This window comes from Ambystoma mexicanum, chromosome 12 (assembly GCF_040938575.1).
Source record: "Ambystoma mexicanum isolate Mex_15411 chromosome 12, UKY_AmexF1_1, whole genome shotgun sequence".
Lineage (NCBI taxonomy): Eukaryota > Metazoa > Chordata > Amphibia > Caudata > Ambystomatidae > Ambystoma > Ambystoma mexicanum.
The window spans coordinates 21,135,090-21,155,666 of record NC_090936.1 but is presented as its reverse complement, the minus strand read 5'-3'; the positions used below and the strand labels follow the sequence as shown (position 1 = coordinate 21,155,666).

Genomic DNA, 20,577 nt, shown 5'->3' with positions numbered 1-20,577 from the left:
TGCAATGTTGATGACTGGGCCTGGCCTACAACAACACAGGGGCGCGTCCACTTTTACGCATCTTCAGTTGTATTGTAGATGCATGGAGCTCGTAGCTCCACGCATTCTACGTTACATCTCACAATATAGGAGACTGGCGGGGCGCTAGAGGGGTGGCCCCGCCAGTATATAATCTGTGCGCAAATAGCGCACCACCAACAAGCCTCTGACTTGGGCATAGCAACAGGTATTTCCTGAATGTCATTGGCTGTTTGCCAGCCAATGACATTCATGTGTGGGTGGGGCTGGGGGTGATGGATGGGTGCCGGCGTCTGGGTGACGTCGGTGTTGCCTCGTTCCTTCTAGAACTTCTCTCAGGCTCACACTTGACTTTGTGCTGACTGAGTATTTGAGAAGAGGCTCAGCTGCCCAGCCAGCCGGACCACAGAACAGGAGTCTGGACAGAGGGCCGTCCAACAGCCTATGTGTGCTGGTAACTGCGGTAAGTAAAAGGTCGACTCAAACTCGGAAAAAGACTGTGCCCGGCCTGGGCTGGCCTTCAATCATTCCCCAGGCCAGGAGGACAGTGCTCTCCTGGAGCCCTGCCCTGGGGAATGCAGCAGGGACAGGGAGGGCCTAGTGGCTGTGTCGATGTCAACGCCATAATAGGCCCTGGCTGCATCATGTCCTCCTCCTCTTCCATTCTAAGAGGAGTGGTCGTGGACATGATGCAGCAGGGAATAGGCGACATCGACACGACTGAGAGGGGGACATACAGTCACGGTGGATAATTCCTTTGCGGTCGAGATATTGTGTCCAGTGGACAGCTGATTTTAGTTTAATAATTGTGTTCTTGTTGGTGCCGTTTAGTCCCAAAGTCTGTTTTTATGCTTTGAATCGTTTAAAGGTTTGACAACAATGAAATGTATGGGCTGAATGCCTGGATTGAATTACATACTGTATCCACTTTTACTCCACTTCACAGTACACATGCTAATCACCCATACTTCCTGGCCAGCAGGGCTTTGGCTGCGGATGAATTTTTGGGAAAAGTGAAATGGGAGCAATGCTGGGTGGGAAGTTACTTTATACAGTAAAAGGGCTGGGGGAAGGGCCAGGTAATGATTCTGTAGTGGGAGGTGGAATTTGCCTCATTATGAAAAGACTGGTGTTCAGTGGTAAATAATCTAGGCAGTCACTCAAGCTGAATATTACAAACCTAACCTGCTTAGCATTTTGCATTTTTTGTTAGATTCTCCAGAAAACAGACCTTACTGTGTCTCTGCTGATAGTCACTAACACATAGAAGGAACTTTGCTAGTAACTGCTATCCGTTTCCAATGTGCATAGCGCCGGGCCTCCAAGTACCATGGCATTGGCGCTATAAGCGGCATATGCATTCACCTTTTGCATTTTCAAAGAGTTGACAAATCAATGCCACCATGGTTGTCCACAGTCTCATTAATTTGTCAACGCATGTACATTCTGAGAAATACACTAATCACTTACCACAGAACTGCATCTCCTGCGAAGTTTGGTTTTTGTTAACCTCCCTCTCCTACAGCTGACGCACCACTGAGATCAAGTCCCACGAATGTTATCATTTCTGGCCTTTCTGGTGTAATGACCTAGTGTGCGGCCCTGGGAGCGAGCTGCAGCACTAGTTTGCACTGAGAACAGGTCACACGGATATTATAATTTCTGGCATTTCTGGTGTAATGGCCTGGTGTCGGGCTGCAGCACTATGCAGCTCTAGTGTACCATCTGCGAGCCCCCCTCCGAACCAATGAGGCACTAAAAATTCACACTGCCGACGCTGAGAAAAGCATGCTCCTATTTTGACTGTGATGTTCAAATTGCAGAGAGTGCAGCCCCGGGATGGCTCAAAGTACAAGCAATATCTCTCTTTCTATCTTCATCTCTTCAGAAGGTTCCTCTTGCAGCCTACAAAATCACTGCCCTGGCACAGGGCCGTTTTCTAGCAATTGCAAATGTTAAAGCCGAGCCCACACAAGCGTAATTGTCCAATTACACAGTCGCGGTACATGTATTTATCATGTGATTGGTGTGTCCTTTCAAAATACATTTTTTGCTAGTGATCATATTAATGGCATAGCCATGCATAATACAGCACCACATGAGCAATACATGTAGAGCAATGCCGTGTGTCAGACTCCAGTCGTGAGCATTAGAATAATTGCCAGGCAGAGACAGAAAACCAAGCAATGCTCTGGATGGTGTCCATGCATCCCCTGGTAGAGCACTGATCTTTAGGGTCACCTATTTGAAATAGGGTTTGTGCCCCACAGTGACCCAACACAGACAGGTATGAGGTGTGGTCTCCAGAAAGAAGGAAGCCAGTCGTCCAGATCACAGAATAGCATTGCTGCAAGGCTGCAAATTACATGGCCATTGCCTGTTTGAAGCACGACAAATGGAAAAAGAACAATTTGAAGGGTTCTTCTTTATAAAATGGGAAATTACAGACACACACAAAAAAGTCTGTTTTGAAATCTGCTGCTACAGGCGAACAACTGCCTAAGGCCATATACAGACAATGAAATAGTGTCCCGCTATTATACATTGGGACATGAAGGAGAAATTGAACTGTTTCCTTCTTCTTGACAGATTAAAAATAATGCATGTTCGGTTAAACAAAGATATTATTCAGTCTCGTCTTCTGCCGGTCCACACTGCTTGTCACTCTGAAGTACAGTACATTCAATATAGTAAAGTATATTCCTTGGCTCTGGTGTGTGGTTAGCTTGCAATATCTGTCCCTATTCTGGAACGAGGTCCTAAAACATGCACTTGCCCTGCCTATGTAGCTTGCATGCATTTACGTGCGACTGTTTCGCGTGCACCATTATGAAGCTACCAGTGTATCCCACTTAGCTCTAGGCGACTATACCCAAGCTCCCGATTCCCCTAAGTTCAAAACTATAAATTACATATCATCAGATAACAAACCCATATTAAATAATATTAATTTGCAGGAATGTATGGCATTAGCAGATCCTTTAAAGTCTGGAACAAGGAAAAAGAAAATAATTTCACAGGCTCCATTTCTCCTTTCCCTCGCTGCTCACATTTCACCCCATTTCCAGGAGATTCACACAAGACACGGCTCTTTACTTTGCATATAAGCATAAAGAAGTGTCTACAGACTTCAATGTTCATGTGCTAAATGGACATTTGCATTGGGCTAGCATAGAACCGAAAAAGAGCCACAGCCCCTCCTGCAGTGAGAACTGTACAAAGGGATGACATCTGACAGCTGTGGCAGTGCTGAATGGACAGATGACTCTCTGCATCTCTACTCTGATCCAATTACAGTGCACATCCCTCTGAAAGACCCAGCAGCTTGAGTCTGACTCCAGTGTTTGAGGAAGGACAGTATTGATCTCTCAGGTCATAGTATTTAGGTACAAAGAAAGGTGCAAAGGGTAGCCTCTAAATGCTCTAAACTTGAAGAAATCATAGCATAGCAATATGACACCCCAATCATAATTACGGTCCAGACTGGAGGCAGACCTGGTTAAGACATTTTCATTACACCCGTAGCCGGTTTCCAACTCCAATTAAGTCATTAACTCTCAGAAGACTGCTTTCATAAAGCACTGCTGGCAGGCACATTTTAGCACAAAGTTTGATGGCAAGCTCAGAGTTCCAGTGAGGAGGTGTTTTGTGCGGGGAAGGGCAGGAACTGTGGGGGAATGGACCATTAGCAGGCAATGGGTGGCCAAATAACAAAACAACAACTACAGGCTTTGTGACCCTCCTCATATGCCATTTCATCATATGCCATTTCTATGTTGTACAATACAACATAGTACCAGCTATTCTCAAATACAAGCTGCTGTAAAATACACCATCACACTTGCACACATATATAACACCATTAGTATGTAAAACCTAATGCTTTTTATATCATATTTCTGTGGGTTTGGACAGTAAATTGGACATTTTGGAAGCCATTTTACAAAAGATTTCTCGTCGAGGGACAATCCCCCCCACCCTTGGTGTGGGTTGGGCTTGCTCACTGCGCTCGCTCACTACCAAATTCGGACCCGCAAACTTACGCCCCACCACCTTTTAAAGTCACCAGCCGCCACTGGCTACAAGAAGTGGCTAACCGCTCTGAAGAGTCCCACAATACCTGGGGTAGGACCTTCTAGGATCAAGGTGCACGGGTTGCCCAAGCCCTACAGACATGGAAGATAGAGAAGGCCAAAGGGGGAAAATAGACACCTAATGAATCCATATAGTCAAAGGAACTAATAAAGTCGAAAAAAGGAATTCAGACAGAGTTAAGTGGGAAGCACAAAGGTACCCAGTTTTTCCATGTTATAAAGAGCCCTGAAACATGGCGGAGGAGAAGAAGGTATACACCCCTCCACCTAAAAACTCGTACACATTTCATTTTCTCAGAAATGTAAGATCCCGTGTGGCATTGTGGAGAACTTTTGGCCATCAAAATGTACAAGAACTGTACATTGAGTCGTAACTGTGAGCCAATTTGAATATTAGATTTACCTACAGGGAAAATTTGGAGAGGCTATGTTAAGAAACCCACGAGGACAGCGTAGTCCATCTTTTCGGTTACGTTTTGTTAAGTGGTAGGGCCAGTTTACGGATAGATTTGGATGGAGGACTATTTTTATGTTTGGCTAACAACGAGCACCTGAGCAGGGAATCTCCCTCTAACACTGTGGCTATTGAGGCGCTCTTTATTTAAGTTGAATAAAAACCCTGAAACTTATATCCTCCAATTTCTCCTTCTGGCTAATGCCGACAGAAGTATAGAGCATTGCACGACCAACCTTTAGTAGGATTCCCAACACTTTTATACCACAAGCACCATACTAGTCTGCACCAGTGTGAGAGCAGTGCGGGCCTCATTCTCTGAATGCAGAGAGCCACCACGGATAGGACCATGACCCGTTGACTACCTCCATAATCCTACAGGAAGCTCATGAGCTGCAATATCTGACCGTCAACATTGCCAACAGCAAGAGACAACCAACAGTCTAGAACCATCTCCTACCTACGCTAATTATTAAAAGAGGACTGACACGCTGCTGGCAACAGTAGACAGCGAGAAAAGACCGATCACTGCCAATAGCCCATTCCTCACGCTTCCATTTTTTGCCAAAAGATGTCATAAAATGTATCACAACGCCACTGAGTCAGACCTCAATATGTTCACAAAAGACACAATACTCAACAGACAGGTTTTCAACAGTGTACAACTAATGCATCATGCCATCACTTTCCTAAAAATGCACAACAAAAATATAGACCGGCAAACAGAGTAGAACCTAAAATTCCCATGGTGGCTTAGATTCTTTCTGTGACCAGTGGCAAGATGAGGACAGACGTGGTGCTCCATATAAAGGAACAGCAGACATGGTTTTCAACCTCAGCTGAGCACCTCTCTACCTCCAGAAACCTAAGTACCCCCTAGAAGTCTAAACCATATGCCCCTACATCCACAACACCCCAACAACACACATCGGAGTGGCTCCCTGAGATCGAATCCAACAACCCTCTCACAATGCATTCCATTTTTTTTTGCAGATCACAATGTAAACCGCACGTGGATTCTTGGCGCTAACATAGCACCCTAGCAACCGGAGAATACACAGTATTAGTGAGAGATGGTCACATTGAACAACTAGTAGTAGCCTAGTAAGATCGTTGTTTTTTTCTCCCCTGTTGCCCTCCATTGCCTTGTCACGCTCTGAAACACCTGTGTATGAGCGCGATATAAATAAAATATGATATCATAACTATACCAAGAGAAAAGTATGTGTAATAAAAATGGAAAACAGTAAATTAGTAAAGATTAGAAGAACGCCACCCACCTCCAATACCACTCACAAGCCCATATTTGGTCAGGAACAAGAAGTGAAGATGCTGGCCAAGGCTCAAGCTCATGGTGCTTTAGGACGATGAGCAGACACAACCCTGGGGTGCCCCACATCTCATTTGCCAACTCCTCTCAGATTGTAACCTGAGTCCAAAGTTAGCTTATCCCCTCAGCATCAAAGTGCTACCTTTACTCACATGCCAGACCTCACTCCCATCCTCCTCCTCTTATTTCCTGTCACGCCATAATTTTGTGCACCTTCTCACGCTTGTGCTATTCTCGGACAAGCCGCTGTTTGGAAAATGTGGGCTGCAGAGAAAAATAGTATTGCAAAACTGGCCCATCTGCAGAATTCCACCTCTCAAGTAATCGGGAAGTCATAAAAGCCTCACCCACTATTCCACCGCTCCTAACCACTGTGACGATTCAACTGTATTTCTCCCTTCTCCTCAAGGGGGAGCCACCCCTTGAGGCTAGAGAGGTGAGTCTGTTCCACAAGACCCTCACTAGGAGCCTGGGCAAGGGGGATCTCACTGGGAGTGACTCATCTTAGGGGACAAGGAATCTAGTTAATCGGCAACACTATCAGCATATATGGGACTGCCTACTGGGACGAGGAATGCAACATCCTTATATGCGGCTACTAGCAATGCTGAAGCAAAACCATCAGAGAATGCAAAAGAGGTCCCTTTAAGAATCTCGCACTTAAGTGAGACGAGGATGGGATGCGAGAGATGATTGGACGCAGGGGTAGCCCCCTGACGTCATCACACCAAGAAGGGGAAGAGTCGAGACTAGCCACCGAGCTCACGACTTTCAAACAAGTGAGGATCGCCAAAGCGAGAGGCTGGGAGACCGGCAAGCAAGGCACTGGGGAAACCGCTGACCCAGAGACAAGAGGTGTCCAGGTCCTGGTGGCAGTGTGATTAAGTGGCATCACCGTAGGCTTCCTGCTGCCGTGGATTGAGAAGGGGAGCCCCGCCCCCTTTGTATTCCAAAATTGCACTGGGTTGGGCATAAACATCCCCACTTAGCTTCTAAAGCAGAAATGGCTGACATCCATATTTGGCTACCAAAAAAATTCAAACCTGTCCTCAACTCCCGAGTGAATGAGATGCTAACCTCAACCAATGCTACATAGGGCAGAAGAGCAGTTCCAGCTCTCACTTTTGTTCTCATACAATTGTCACTTTATGTATGTATTTGCGGCTTGCTTGATGTATCAATATTTTAAGGCTAACAGGAAATTCATGTGTTTCTTTTCTTCTCAGTTAGCCTTCTTCCCCCTCTGCTTTATTTGGTCGAGTATCTCCATGGCAACTGGAATGGGCTCCCCTGAAGGAGAGCAAGCCCATCCTTGATTCCAAACCTATCACCCCACTGCCATAGTGAGGGGCCTGCAACCTGTGGCTCTCCACTAACCTCTCACCATTGACTGTGCTGGCCGGGGCTGATGGGAGAAGTAGTGCAAAACATCTGGAGGGCCCAAGGATGCCGACCCCTGGTCATAGAGTGTAGTGTGCAGACATCCCCATTACCGTAGGGCAGGGGTAATAAGGCATGTTCTGATGTAGCACTGTGGATCCCGTGCATCTATTGGTCAGCATGTTCAGGAATACCCAAATGCCAGCCTTCCCAGAATGCACCACATGGTTCAAATGGCATCTGCATTGCAGCCTGTGTGGGAAAGATTCACTGTCAAAAGGGGCAGTGTGTCTTTATTCTCCTAGCCACTGCAAATCAAGGGGTTGGATGACAAAACATGTACAGCTGTTTAGATCCATTTTCGTTAATCGACAGTCTTTTTAAAAATGTTTTTATCCAAAGTTGTTTTTATCCAACAAAAACAACAAAAAATTGCTTGTATTATTTTTGGGGGATCCCCCCAAATTCCTCCTCCCCTATTAATTTTACACTAGACCCGACCCTCCAAACCTTTTATGCCCTTGCCCACACAACCATATATTTTTCCATGAGTTCTTTCGAAAAAAGAATTCGGAGAAAAAAAACATGGAAAACATGACTGTAGATGAGTAAACGTTATACGGCACCAGCAACTAATTCCTGTTCCTCAGCGGTAATGGGTGCGCCTAGCACAGGCCGTGGGCCTGATTATGGGAACTCGGGTTTGTCATTACAGATGAAACGGTTTGACTTCTCGAACCACTTCATGAATACATCCATATTTCCTTAAAAGTGCAGTGTTCAAGCGCTACATCCCCTAAAACAAAACATAGTTATGTCCCCAACGCGAAAAATGTTACTGTGAACACAAGTAGGTTCTATGCTTTCATTTTGAAACCAGAGGCAACTTGTGTTAGGGATTTTCTAAAGTAATTGTTAAATTCATTATTCACATATACATGAAGCATCAATGACAAGGACATTGCGGCAGTGTGCTGCTCCAGTGCAGCACACCCTGCTTAACTGAACAAAGCATTTAGAAAAATACAAATGTGACAGCGGTACATGATTCTTTTGAATGTGTGCAAGACTGACATCTGAGGGTGACTGAGTTTTGCCTGCCGGCATGCTGCTCAATCCAGCATAGTCAATAGCAAGGGATCATGGGAGCCCCGCGTGCTGCTCAATCCAGCATAGTCAACAGCAAGGGATCATGGGAGCCCCGCATGCTGCTCAATCCAGCATAGTCAACAGCAAGGGATCATGGGAGCCATGCATGCTGCTCAATCCAGCATAGTCAATAGCAAGGGATCATGGGAGCCCTGCGTGCTGCTCAATCCAGCATAGTCAATAGCATGGGATCATGGGAGCCATGCGTGCTGCTCAATCCAGCATAGTCAATAGCAAGGGATCATGGGAGCCCTGCGTGCTGCTCAATCCAGCATAGTCAAAAGCATGGGATCATGGTAGCCCTGCATGCTGCTCAATCCAGCATAGTCAATAGCAAGAGATCATGGGAGCCCTGCATGCTGCTCAATCCAGCATAGTCAACAGGAAGGGATCATGGGAGCCCTGCATGCTGCTCAATCCAGCATAGTCAAAAGCGAAGCACCATGGCAGCCCTGCATGCTGCTCAATCCAGCATAGTCAATAGCAAGGGATCATGGGAGCCCTGCATGCTGCTCAATCCAGCATAGTCAAAAGCAAGGGATCATGGGAGCCCTGCATGCTGCTCAATCCAGCATAGTCAAAAGCGAAGCACCATGGCAGCCCTGCATGCTGCTCAATCCAGCATAGTCAATAGCAAGGGATCATGGGAGCCCTTCGTGCTGCTCAATCCAGCATAGTCAATAGCAAGGGATCATGGGAGCCCTTCGTGCTGCTCAATCCAGCATAGTCAAAAGCGAAGCACCCTGGTAGCCCTGCATGCTGCTCAATCCAGCATAGTCAAAAGCGAAGCACCATGGCAGCCCTGCATGCTGCTCAATCCAGCATAGTCAATAGCAAGGGATCATGGGAGCCCTGCGTGCTGCTCAATCCAGCATAGTCAATAGCAAGCGATCATGGTAGCCCTGCGTATGGCTCAATCCAGCATAGTCAATAGCATTGGATCATTAGAGCCTTACATGCTAATCAATCCAGCAAAGTCAATAGCATGGGATCATGGGAGCCCCGCTTACTGCTCAATCCAGCATAGTCAATAGCAAGAGATCATGGGAGCCCTGCATGCTGCTCAATCCAGCATAGTCAACAGGAAGGGATCATGGGAGCCCTGCATGCTGCTCAATCCAGCATAGTCAAAAGCGAAGCACCATGGCAGCCCTGCATGCTGCTCAATCCAGCATAGTCAATAGCAAGGGATCATGGGAGCCCTGCATGCTGCTCAATCCAGCATAGTCAAAAGCAAGGGATCATGGGAGCCCTGCATGCTGCTCAATCCAGCATAGTCAAAAGCGAAGCACCATGGCAGCCCTGCATGCTGCTCAATCCAGCATAGTCAATAGCAAGGGATCATGGGAGCCCTTCGTGCTGCTCAATCCAGCATAGTCAATAGCAAGGGATCATGGGAGCCCTTCGTGCTGCTCAATCCAGCATAGTCAAAAGCGAAGCACCCTGGTAGCCCTGCATGCTGCTCAATCCAGCATAGTCAAAAGCGAAGCACCATGGCAGCCCTGCATGCTGCTCAATCCAGCATAGTCAATAGCAAGGGATCATGGGAGCCCTGCGTGCTGCTCAATCCAGCATAGTCAATAGCAAGCGATCATGGTAGCCCTGCGTATGGCTCAATCCAGCATAGTCAATAGCATTGGATCATTAGAGCCTTACATGCTAATCAATCCAGCAAAGTCAATAGCATGGGATCATGGGAGCCCCGCTTACTGCTCAATCCAGCATAGTCAATAGCAAGAGATCATGGGAGCCCTGCATGCTGCTCAATCCAGCATAGTCAACAGGAAGGGATCATGGGAGCCCTGCATGCTGCTCAATCCAGCATAGTCAAAAGCGAAGCACCATGGCAGCCCTGCATGCTGCTCAATCCAGCATAGTCAATAGCAAGGGATCATGGGAGCCCTGCATGCTGCTCAATCCAGCATAGTCAAAAGCAAGGGATCATGGGAGCCCTGCATGCTGCTCAATCCAGCATAGTCAAAAGCGAAGCACCATGGCAGCCCTGCATGCTGCTCAATCCAGCATAGTCAATAGCAAGGGATCATGGGAGCCCTTCGTGCTGCTCAATCCAGCATAGTCAATAGCAAGGGATCATGGGAGCCCTTCGTGCTGCTCAATCCAGCATAGTCAAAAGCGAAGCACCCTGGTAGCCCTGCATGCTGCTCAATCCAGCATAGTCAAAAGCGAAGCACCATGGCAGCCCTGCATGCTGCTCAATCCAGCATAGTCAATAGCAAGGGATCATGGGAGCCCTGCGTGCTGCTCAATCCAGCATAGTCAATAGCAAGCGATCATGGTAGCCCTGCGTATGGCTCAATCCAGCATAGTCAATAGCATTGGATCATTAGAGCCTTACATGCTAATCAATCCAGCAAAGTCAATAGCATGGGATCATGGGAGCCCCGCTTGCTGCTCAATCCAGCATAGTCAAAAGCGAAGCACCATGGTAGCCCTGCATGCTGCTCAATCCAGCATAGTCAAAAGCGAAGCACCATGGCAGCCCTGCATGCTGCTCAATCCAGCATAGTCAATAGCAAGGGATCATGGGAGCCCTGCGTGCTGCTCAATCCAGCATAGTCAATAGCAAGCGATCATGGTAGCCCTGCGTATGGCTCAATCCAGCATAGTCAATAGCATTGGATCATTAGAGCCTTACATGCTAATCAATCCAGCAAAGTCAATAGCATGGGATCATGGGAGCCATGCATGCTGCTCAATCCTGCAGAGTCAATAGCAAGGGATCATGGGAGCCCTGCATGCTGCTCAATCCAGCATAGTCAACAGCAAGGAATCATGGGAGCCCTGCATGCTGCTCAATCCAGCATAGTCAACAGCAAGGGATCATGGGAGCGCTGCATGCTGCTCAATCCAGCATAGTCAACAGCGAGGGATCATGGGAGCCCTGCATGCTGCTCAATCCAGCATAGTCAACAGCGAGGGATCATGGGAGCCCTAGTCAGAATCATCTATAGCGGTGCAGTTTGCAGACCATTGTACAGGTTTCCTCACCTGGAGGAGGCACGAAGTGAACCCTTGGCGAATTATCTAATTAATTAGCTTGTCCACCCTTATAAAAAAGGGAATTTAGATGCAAGGTTCATTTTTTGGACTAGGGATTTGATCCTACTGGGGGGCGGGGGGAGGGGGGACTTCAGTCCCTGAAACCTCTATGTGCGACCTGAATGTCATGGGCAGTTCCACCTTCTATCTCCTGTTGCCCCCAGTACCTTTTTATTGCCAGCGTTGTCTTTTTTCTATTTCAGAACAAACAAGAAAACCTAGACCGGAAACAAGGGATTGAATTTGAGAACAAGAATGGAATGGAGTTTGAAGTTTCTTGCTAAACAGAAATGATACACCAGACGCCAAACATGCCAAGCCCAGAAAGATCACAGGAGAATGGTGGGCAAAGGAAAATGAACTGGGAATGAGGGGAGACTGCAGGGGAACACAAAACCCTCCCAAAACTCATTTGGCAACACAACTCACCAGCAGATGAAGAAATCCCCATGGAAAACAATCAACATGAGCTCCTAGTGCAGAGACCGAAATGGGCGTGGCTTAGAGGACCATTTCAAGCTTTTCATCTGTGTGCCCCAGTCCCCGGGGAGGAGACAGGCACACACTGGCCCTCAGAGTCAGGTGAGCACTGGAATCAATGCAGGTGGGCGGGCAGAGCAGGAAGAGAGCAGCATTAAAAGGGAGTGAATGGAAGGCAGAGTGGGGTGTGTTTGTGTAAGGTCAGGAAGTGTTAAGGTGGTTCGAGAGTCCAGGCAGAAGACAGTTTGCTACGTAGAGTGCTAAGGAGTTGGTGACAGAGGTTGTGCAGGTGAGGTATTGGTTTTGAGAGAGAGTGGTACCAGTTGTGAGAGTGAAGTTGTGAATGTTCGAGTGTATTTGAAAGTGATTCGAGTGTGAATAGTGAAGTGATGAGGGCCTGACAGTAGTGGAGTAAGGAGGGGGCAGAGCAGTGGGGTGAGAGTAGTGGAGTAAGGAGGGGGCAGAGCAGTGGGGCAAGAGAAGTGGAGTAAAGAGAGTTGAGCACAGTGGAGCAAGGAGGGGTGAGAGTAGAAAGGTGAGGGAGAATGAGAGCAGCAGAGTGTGAAGGGGTATCAGTAGTGGAGTTAGTAGAGAAGAGGAGAGGAGAGTGAATATGTCACAAGAGCCTCTGAAGACCCTTCCAGACAGTAAGGTATTTCTCCTAACCTCTCAGTGTAGGGGTAGAAATACAGCTCTACACTCAGTGGGTAAGTGAAAAGGCAGACCCTGGCCATCAGACTCACCAAAAAGTGCCCCATTTTGACTGGCCTATACTAGCATTTTGCATTTTCGGTACGGACATTGCCCTATTGCCCTATAGGCCAGTCCGAGCCTGGCGGCTCAACCCATAATGGAGGAGCCAAAGAGCCAGCCCAGTGAAACACTGAGCACTCACTCAGCTGCTTTTTCCAGCTCAGGAAGGCTCCTGTCAAAAGGAAACACTCTTTCCCTTTGACAGTTCAGTTCCCCAGCAGCACATGTTCACTGAGCCATGCAAGGCTGGGGTTTTTTTGCTTCCCCAGCCTTGCATAGCTCATTGGAAATGGTGGCTAGGGCACTGCATGTCTGTATGTGCGAGGAGGAGCTCCTGCGCCTCCTCGCACATACGGACAGGGCAACTTGGAGCGGGGCATTTCGGCACCCACACGTAGGCCGATGCAGAAGGTATGTTTATGGTCAATTCTTTTTTATTTAAACATGTGTATGGATGCCTGTATGCTTGTGTTATGAGTGAGTGCCCACTCAAAAATACAATGCTTTCCCCTTATGCCCCCCCGCACCAATTGCAAACTGTTTGGCTTTTTACCCATTTTTTTTTTAAAGTATACTGTCAACTGCAACATTTTAACCCATTATTTGAAAAGAAATTCATGGGGGAAAACCCCCCAAGTCCCCCTTGATTGGTTCCGGCTCCCTCGCTGCGCTCGGTCGCTATGGTATTTTTGTGGAAAATATTTATGCCCCTCCACTTAAAAAATTCACAAGCTCCCACTGGCCCTCAAACTGTGTTGTGAACTGGGTGGGTGGATCCCAGGGACTGTGGTGGGAGCAGGATGGGCGGGAGCACTGAGATAGTGGTGGGAGCACGGTGGGGAGATCCCAGGGTCTGTGATGGGGTGGGGAGAGCCCAGCGACTGGGTAGGAGTGGGATGAGGGAGCCCAGCGACTGTGATGGGAGCAGGTGGGGGAGCCCAGGGACTATACTGGGAGTAGGGTGCGGTGCAATCGTTCATAGCCATTTGTACATACTGTCCATTTGGCATTTTTGGAGGTGCCCTGCCTGCCCAAATTTTGCTCAGGGGGGGGGGGGCGCAGGCCAAAAACGTTTAAAGACCACTGACCTAGAAGAACCCAGGAGGGATTGCAAAGCATAAATAAGAACATGAGACAGTTGGTGTTACGGAATTCTACTTGACAATCTGGGGTACAGCGAAGTCTGGCCTAGGGAGTTGGAGAATCCAGCGAAGACGAGAGAGGGACAACCTTTCGCGGGCCACCTACCGTCAAACACTTGAATCATTACATTACATGAAATACACTATTGCACTGCAGTCAAACACAAGACTGGCACTTAGAGAGGTTGTGTCTATATAGTAGCACACTGTATCTTAAACACAGCACTTAGAAGCAGGTTGCATTGACTATATCAGATGGAGGCATACACACATATATATATATATATATATATATATATTTTCTTCAAAAAACTGCTCAAAACCTGGTTATTCAACCAATACCAATGGAGGCGTACCTCTTAGAATGTGTATATTGCTTTACATGTGTTGTGTAAATGCTTTCTGTAATTCTGTAACATTGTAAACTTGCTCAAGTTGTGTCTATCCCAGTGTTTGTTTATATGCTGTAATCTTCCTATGACCACATTTTACCAAGCTTTCTGATACCCCAGGGTCTGGGCGTGTAAATAAATCAATAAAGTGATTTTATAATGTTGCCATTATCATTGTATAGTGAAAGGTCTATGGTGGGAGTACATTTACATTTTAATTTAGGAAAGCCACTTCAGCAATATATTCTTTAGCTCTCATCTCACAAGCAATATTGAAGCGAGCGAGGTCAGCAACAAACTAAATGAAAGTACATCGTTTGATGCACGTTGAACAGGGCAATGCAGGGCCATTTAGCGACAGGGAAATATTGCACATATTAAGATCAGCTAATGGAGGCTGCTACAGAAGCTCCATTTTCTGGATCAAACATGCTGTCACTTGCTATTATATTGAATGCACAAGTTGATGAATGAGTAAATAAGATTTAAATTGAGGTCTATAAAAGTCAAGGGGACAATATGACCGAAGGGGCAACTCAAAAACGCCCACTATCAAGTGACATGTTGGCAGGCAGGGCGGCGACTACCAGCCAGGCAGAGATGGCAGCAGGGGGCTGAGTACCAGTCACTCAGAGGATGGGGCCCAGCAAAACGGAATGGGTTCTGCAAAGCAAGTCTCAGTAAAGCAATGTCTTTTTTCCATTTCCAAAAATAGGGGTTGGCATTTTTGATAGAATATCCTGGAAACTGAGTTAGAGCAATTAGGTGGAAGGGGGCAAGCATTATGGCATCAAGTTTGCTCCGGAAGGGAAATTAGAGTGTCTCTCTGAAGCACTTAAAGCCTGATTCACAGATGTGGTGCAGTCCCATAGGAAAAAAAACATCTGTGAATCAGGCCCTCATAGGTTTAGTTTATGCAACGTAGGACAGAGTAAAAGGTTACGACAAGGTGGGCACGCGTAGCATTTGGCACAGCTTATCTTAAGCAGGGGGTTTTCATTGTAAGCAACAGGACATTTAGGGGAGCAAGAAATTACAATCACGTCACGGTACAGAGTGTTCCTCATCCTTAATCAGATTATAGAAATAGATTTAAAAACATATAGTCGGTTTCGGAAGGAAGTATTTTTGACACCGAACACTGATTTTAAAAGGGCCAGGTTGATATAGTTCTTGTACCTAGATATAACAAGCAGAAATGGATAAAATAAAATGAAATAATTAGAAGTACAGTTGTACACAGTGCAATTATTATTTGCAATTTATAAAAGCCAACGCTTACAAGGTAAAGAATGGATTAAAAGGTTGAGAACTCTGTTGGAAAAGACACATCGTTCGGGATGCATCGTTTTTTATTGTGATGATTGAAGAACACATGCAAATATGTTTGAAAAAAATGGAAAATTATACACCAATTTCTTATTCTTGCAAGCTTTAAAATATCTATTTCTCTTTTATCAATACATGTGCAATTGAACTGTCTATTCATGAACAGACTGTTTCAAAACACACTCCCCTTTCACAAAGGAGGAAGCGCCTAGAAGCGTGGCACAATTAAGATGCATGGCCTGGAGGCAGTCGACAGAAACCATTGTTTACTGAATCCGCTCAAGAGGGCACGATACAGCTGCTTAGCTGCAGGGTCATTGTGCATGACATAAGCTAATTACAATGAGCAACAAACATAGGCCACAAAAGGACACTGGGCCTAATGCACAGAAGCGTTTCATAATGACTAAACCCCATTGCAAAAGGCTCTGGGAATTAGGCCCATACTGTCCATTTGTTTATTCAAATATGGTGTTACTTGCTATTAAAATTAACAAAGAAATTGACCAGCAAGTTGACTAATGATACGATTTCAATTAAGGTGTGTAAAGGTCAAGGGATATCTGATAGAAGAGGCAGTTCAGAAACTGACAGAATCCTGTGATAGGGTGAGCAGGGCGATGAGTGCATCCAGACAGAGGATGGGGACCAGCAAACAGTGGCACGACCTATGCACTGTGTTATCCCTCAGCTCCACCACTCCTTCCAATAAAGGCTGTGGTGAGTGCCTGTGGTCACCATACTTATATACTATACATAGGAACCAGCCATTACATGTTATAGGCTTCACATGTCTTGTATGGCTCCTTCTGGCTCCTGTGTACAATTTAACACATTGTCAGGAAAAAATGACCCAAGAGTCTGCTAGCTTTTAGATGCTAGCTGTACTTAATGCATGGCACAGGGTAAGTGATTAAGCTGGGTTGTTTAAGGTTATCGGGATACACCCCCCCCCCCAATTATATTTCTGCATCATAAAAACAATCACAATGATGGTTAAACCAGAGCATAGAACTAACAAAAATAACATGAAAATAACAGAGTATAACAATTTTGAGTGAATACAAAGGTTTTGTTGGTTACAGGAAAACAATGTTAAAGTGCACATTCATGGCCCTTTACATTACGCTACATGTTGAGTCTACAGGGAGGAGACACAATAGTCAATCGGTACTCACATTTATGGAAAATGCAAAGATAACAGCTTCCTTCCATGCTTCTCCACCCAGTCCCACTTGCTCGCTCTGGCCTTTGCTCTGCAGGACTCAACCCTTCCGGAAAGAAAAATGTGTCTCTTTGTTGATATATATCATATATTGTAAATACCAACCTGTCCTAGGCTAGTAGGGATTTTCAAGACTGTGAACTGATATGTTAACCGAATGACTGAAAACAAAAGCGAGTTCGGTGAAGTCAGTTCAAAAGGAAGCCACAGTTAACCCTTATCTCGGAGGCCAGTCAGTAACATTACCTTTGGCTACTACCCCTCACACAAAATCCAGACAGAAAACCTCTAGCGCTAATGCCCTGGATGTTGCCTGTTCGTTACACCATACATTTTAGCTATCTCTAAGTAGGAGCTCATTGTACAGAACTTAGCTAAACATGGGATATGCACATTGTAACGCGTTTTGCTGACACTAGCTTTAACAACATACATTCGGGTGGGTCATGACATCATTGTGAAAACAAAGGGCCACAAACAGTACGGCCCTCTGCCTGGAATTGCCAATAAAGAGACAACACAGAATGGACTGTGGTATGCCAAATGCATGGTAACTCAGCTTTACTGGAAGTATGCAAAATCTGGAGAGAAAGCAAGATCAAGAGCCAAGCTCTCTCTCTCAAATTCTTCCATGTTTGAACAGAAAACATTGAAGAATTTGAGAGAGAGCGCTTGGCTCTTGATCTTGTTTTCTGAGTCATTCTGGTGTCATCATTATCACTGAGTTATGGAAACCTATCTCTACTGCTCATTGGTTCTCATTGCTAAGCTACATATAGTATCTATATGTCCCACTTTACTGATTGGATAACTCTCTACCTAAGGTCCCACACATAAACACCAAATAAAATGTACAACGTCATCATGCTTGAATATTAATGGTAAGCTCTAAATTACTTCTGCAGGGAAAAGGACATATGCTTATCAGTTAACATGCGGTCACCCTCTCCGTGAAATGGCAGCATGATGACGTGTATGTAGCTGGAAGGAGGGGGACATGTATATTGCCTTTGTTCTTAATTAAATAACCCATTTTATCTCTGCCATGATGTCTCTGAGTTCCAAAGAGTTTTTCCTTGCCCAAATTCCAGTTTTCCACCCCCCCCGTCTTGCAACAGTAAATGCACCTTTCTGTTTTTGACACATTGTGAATAACTATTGTTATGGGTCATGCTGCTTCCAACATGGTAATATTTTGTCGCAGTATTTATTTTGTCATTTTAGCCACACTTGCTTCTCTGTCACGCCTAGCCGATTGCTTGAGACATTAATCTGTCAACTACTAAGGACATTTCCTGAGATGCTCCATTCGTCCGATAGACTTCAAATAGTCTGCTGTGTTGTCGTAACTGATTCATCTTAATGGTTGAATGCTTGCTGCCCACACACTGGTATCTTGTTCCGTTATGTAAACTTCCCCTCCGGTGTCCTGTCTTTGGACATTCCTTTGACGCAGCTATGTCACGCCACTGCAGCATTTTCCCTGAATTAAATGTATTTCTTTGAAATAGCATGCTTAGCTGTGCAGCCTTCTTAAAGCTACAGACTTTATTCTCTGCTGTGCTTGTGCAGTTTAAAATGGCAACTGCTTGTCACGTTTTTATCCACTGCCGGACACATTTGCTTTGCAACCTACCGATTTCCTGGTGCATGCCTGTCACATTATTTCTCTCCCTATGTGTACGTAGAAACCTTATCTTCCTACAATGTTCTGCCCTACTTGTGTAGTGAGTCCCTTTCTTGTGTACACGCCTTCCTGTTACCTAGTCTATTCTATTTGAAAACACACTAATTGTACTAGCTAATTATCTGGTCTCTACTTGTGTAGCGCAAAATAACTATTCTTTGTGACAGCTGCATTTCCAAGAGAATTCAAAGTGTAGTTTCCAATGTGTCCTTTCTTATCTTATAATTTTGTTCCTTTGGAGGAAGGTAGGGGGCAGAGTTGAACTTGCTCTCTAGTCAATAACTGTCCACTACAAGTGTGCGTGATGTCATGGGCAAGCATCATATGACAATGGAATGACTATTCAAAGTTACTTTTAAAGCACTCAGAGTGCTATATGATACATTTATGCCATTTTGCACAGAAACTAAAGGGCCTGGATTTTTTTTAATTGATTGTCCTGCAAACTGAATTAGAAGTATTGGGTTGCTGAGTGCTCGCATTATGCATTCATGTTTGTCCTGCAGTGGAATTAGAGTAATTTTCTAAAGCACTTCTAATTTGTGTTTGTGCAACCTGGGACAGATTGAAAGGTTAAAGGAAGGTGTGCTTACATTGTGTTAGGAATAGCGTGTCTCAAGCACTAGTTATTCTCTTTAAGCTACAGGCCTTCTAGGCGAGCAATAATTTAGAATCACAGCATAGCCCAGACTATTCCTCATCCTTAATTAAATTATACACATAGATTTTGAAACATAAATTTGGCTTCAAACGCAATTGTATTTAGATAGAGAGTACTTTGTTTTTAAAAGTCCCAGATTGTTATGCTTGTACGTAGATATAACATGCAGAAATGTGTAACATTATGGAAATAATCAGAGGTACAATTGAACACGGTGAAATTATTATTTGGAATTTCTGAAAGTGATTAAATGATAAATGTTTAGTAAGGAATTAATTAAAAGGTTGATATCGCTGTTCCGTTTTGTCCCCCCTTCACCCAGTTTCAGATATGGCACACTTAAAAAGACGGGGCTGCCATCTAAAATAATACTGCAAAAGAACACATACACCGGTCAACAAAACCTACAGCAAATTGTACATGAGAAGGTGCAATAATGCATTCCATAGGTCGCACCATATCTACAGTACGACGTTCATTCATCCACAGTGTTTTTTCTATGGGTCTTTTGGCAATTTATTTTTATAACTCATCGAAACATATAGGTGGTTGTGGGTAAGGGTATATAAGGGGTGGGGCGGCCTGCAAAACACCCACTACCTTGTTAATGTCTGCAAATACCCACCAATTATATTGGTGTCTGTAATTACTGTGACGATTCACTTGGCGTCGTCACTTCACATGAGGCTAGGGAGGTGAGGCCACTGCCTAATAGTCCCCCTAGGGGTAGTTTAATGCAGGAGAACCTCAAGGGGAGGGACTCCCCTATTGTGGGTAAGGACGACCACCTTACCCAAAACCTCTAGTACCTTTTCACACACCCCTCCTCTGACTGACACAACCATTATTATTGTAATATCAGGTCAGTTTATCAACTGAGAGGAAGGATTTCGTCCCAAAAGGAGAGGTCAACCCCAATGCAAGTACTGAGAATTGGTGGCCCCAAGGAGCCATGAAGAGTGACTCATGGAACAAGATAAAATGTTAAAGTACTCTGCGGGGCAGTGGTCACCAAAACAAGATAGAAACCGATGCACGACTGAGTAAAGGAGGGAGCTGTCCTGGATGCGGCCAGCTGAGTAGGAAAGCAGCACAGGAGAAAGTCCGGCATGGGAAAATCAAAGATGGAGCAGACAATGCTCTGGGGAAGCCAAAAGCCACCATGGTGTCGGAGCTGGTCGAGAATGTGGCTGTACGCTGAGGAGCAGTGGCGCGACCTTCAGAAGGTGGACCATGCAGTCTTGCAACAGTGCCTACACAGCCAGCCCAGTGAGCGGGACGAAGAACATGGAGCAGGAGCGGTAGAGACAAGGAAGACCCACGCAACTCTGAACAAAACTAAACCCCAGGAAGAACCATCAGATTGTCCTGAAGCCAGCACAGGCAAAGGGGGTAACACGGAAACTGGTAGGGGCAGAAAGCT

At 45.6% G+C, this 20,577-nt stretch overlaps 1 long non-coding RNA gene across 1 annotated transcript in view; it reads left to right on the top strand.

Annotated features, from left to right (window-relative positions):
• Nucleotides 1-347: 347 nt before the first annotated feature.
• LOC138513193 (uncharacterized) overlaps nt 348-20,577 on the top strand; it is a 150,394-nt gene continuing 130,164 nt past the window's right edge. Inside the window, exon 1 of the long non-coding RNA XR_011281726.1 lies at nt 348-481. This is a non-coding gene — a long non-coding RNA (uncharacterized lncRNA). The remainder of the gene's footprint in view (nt 482-20,577) is intronic.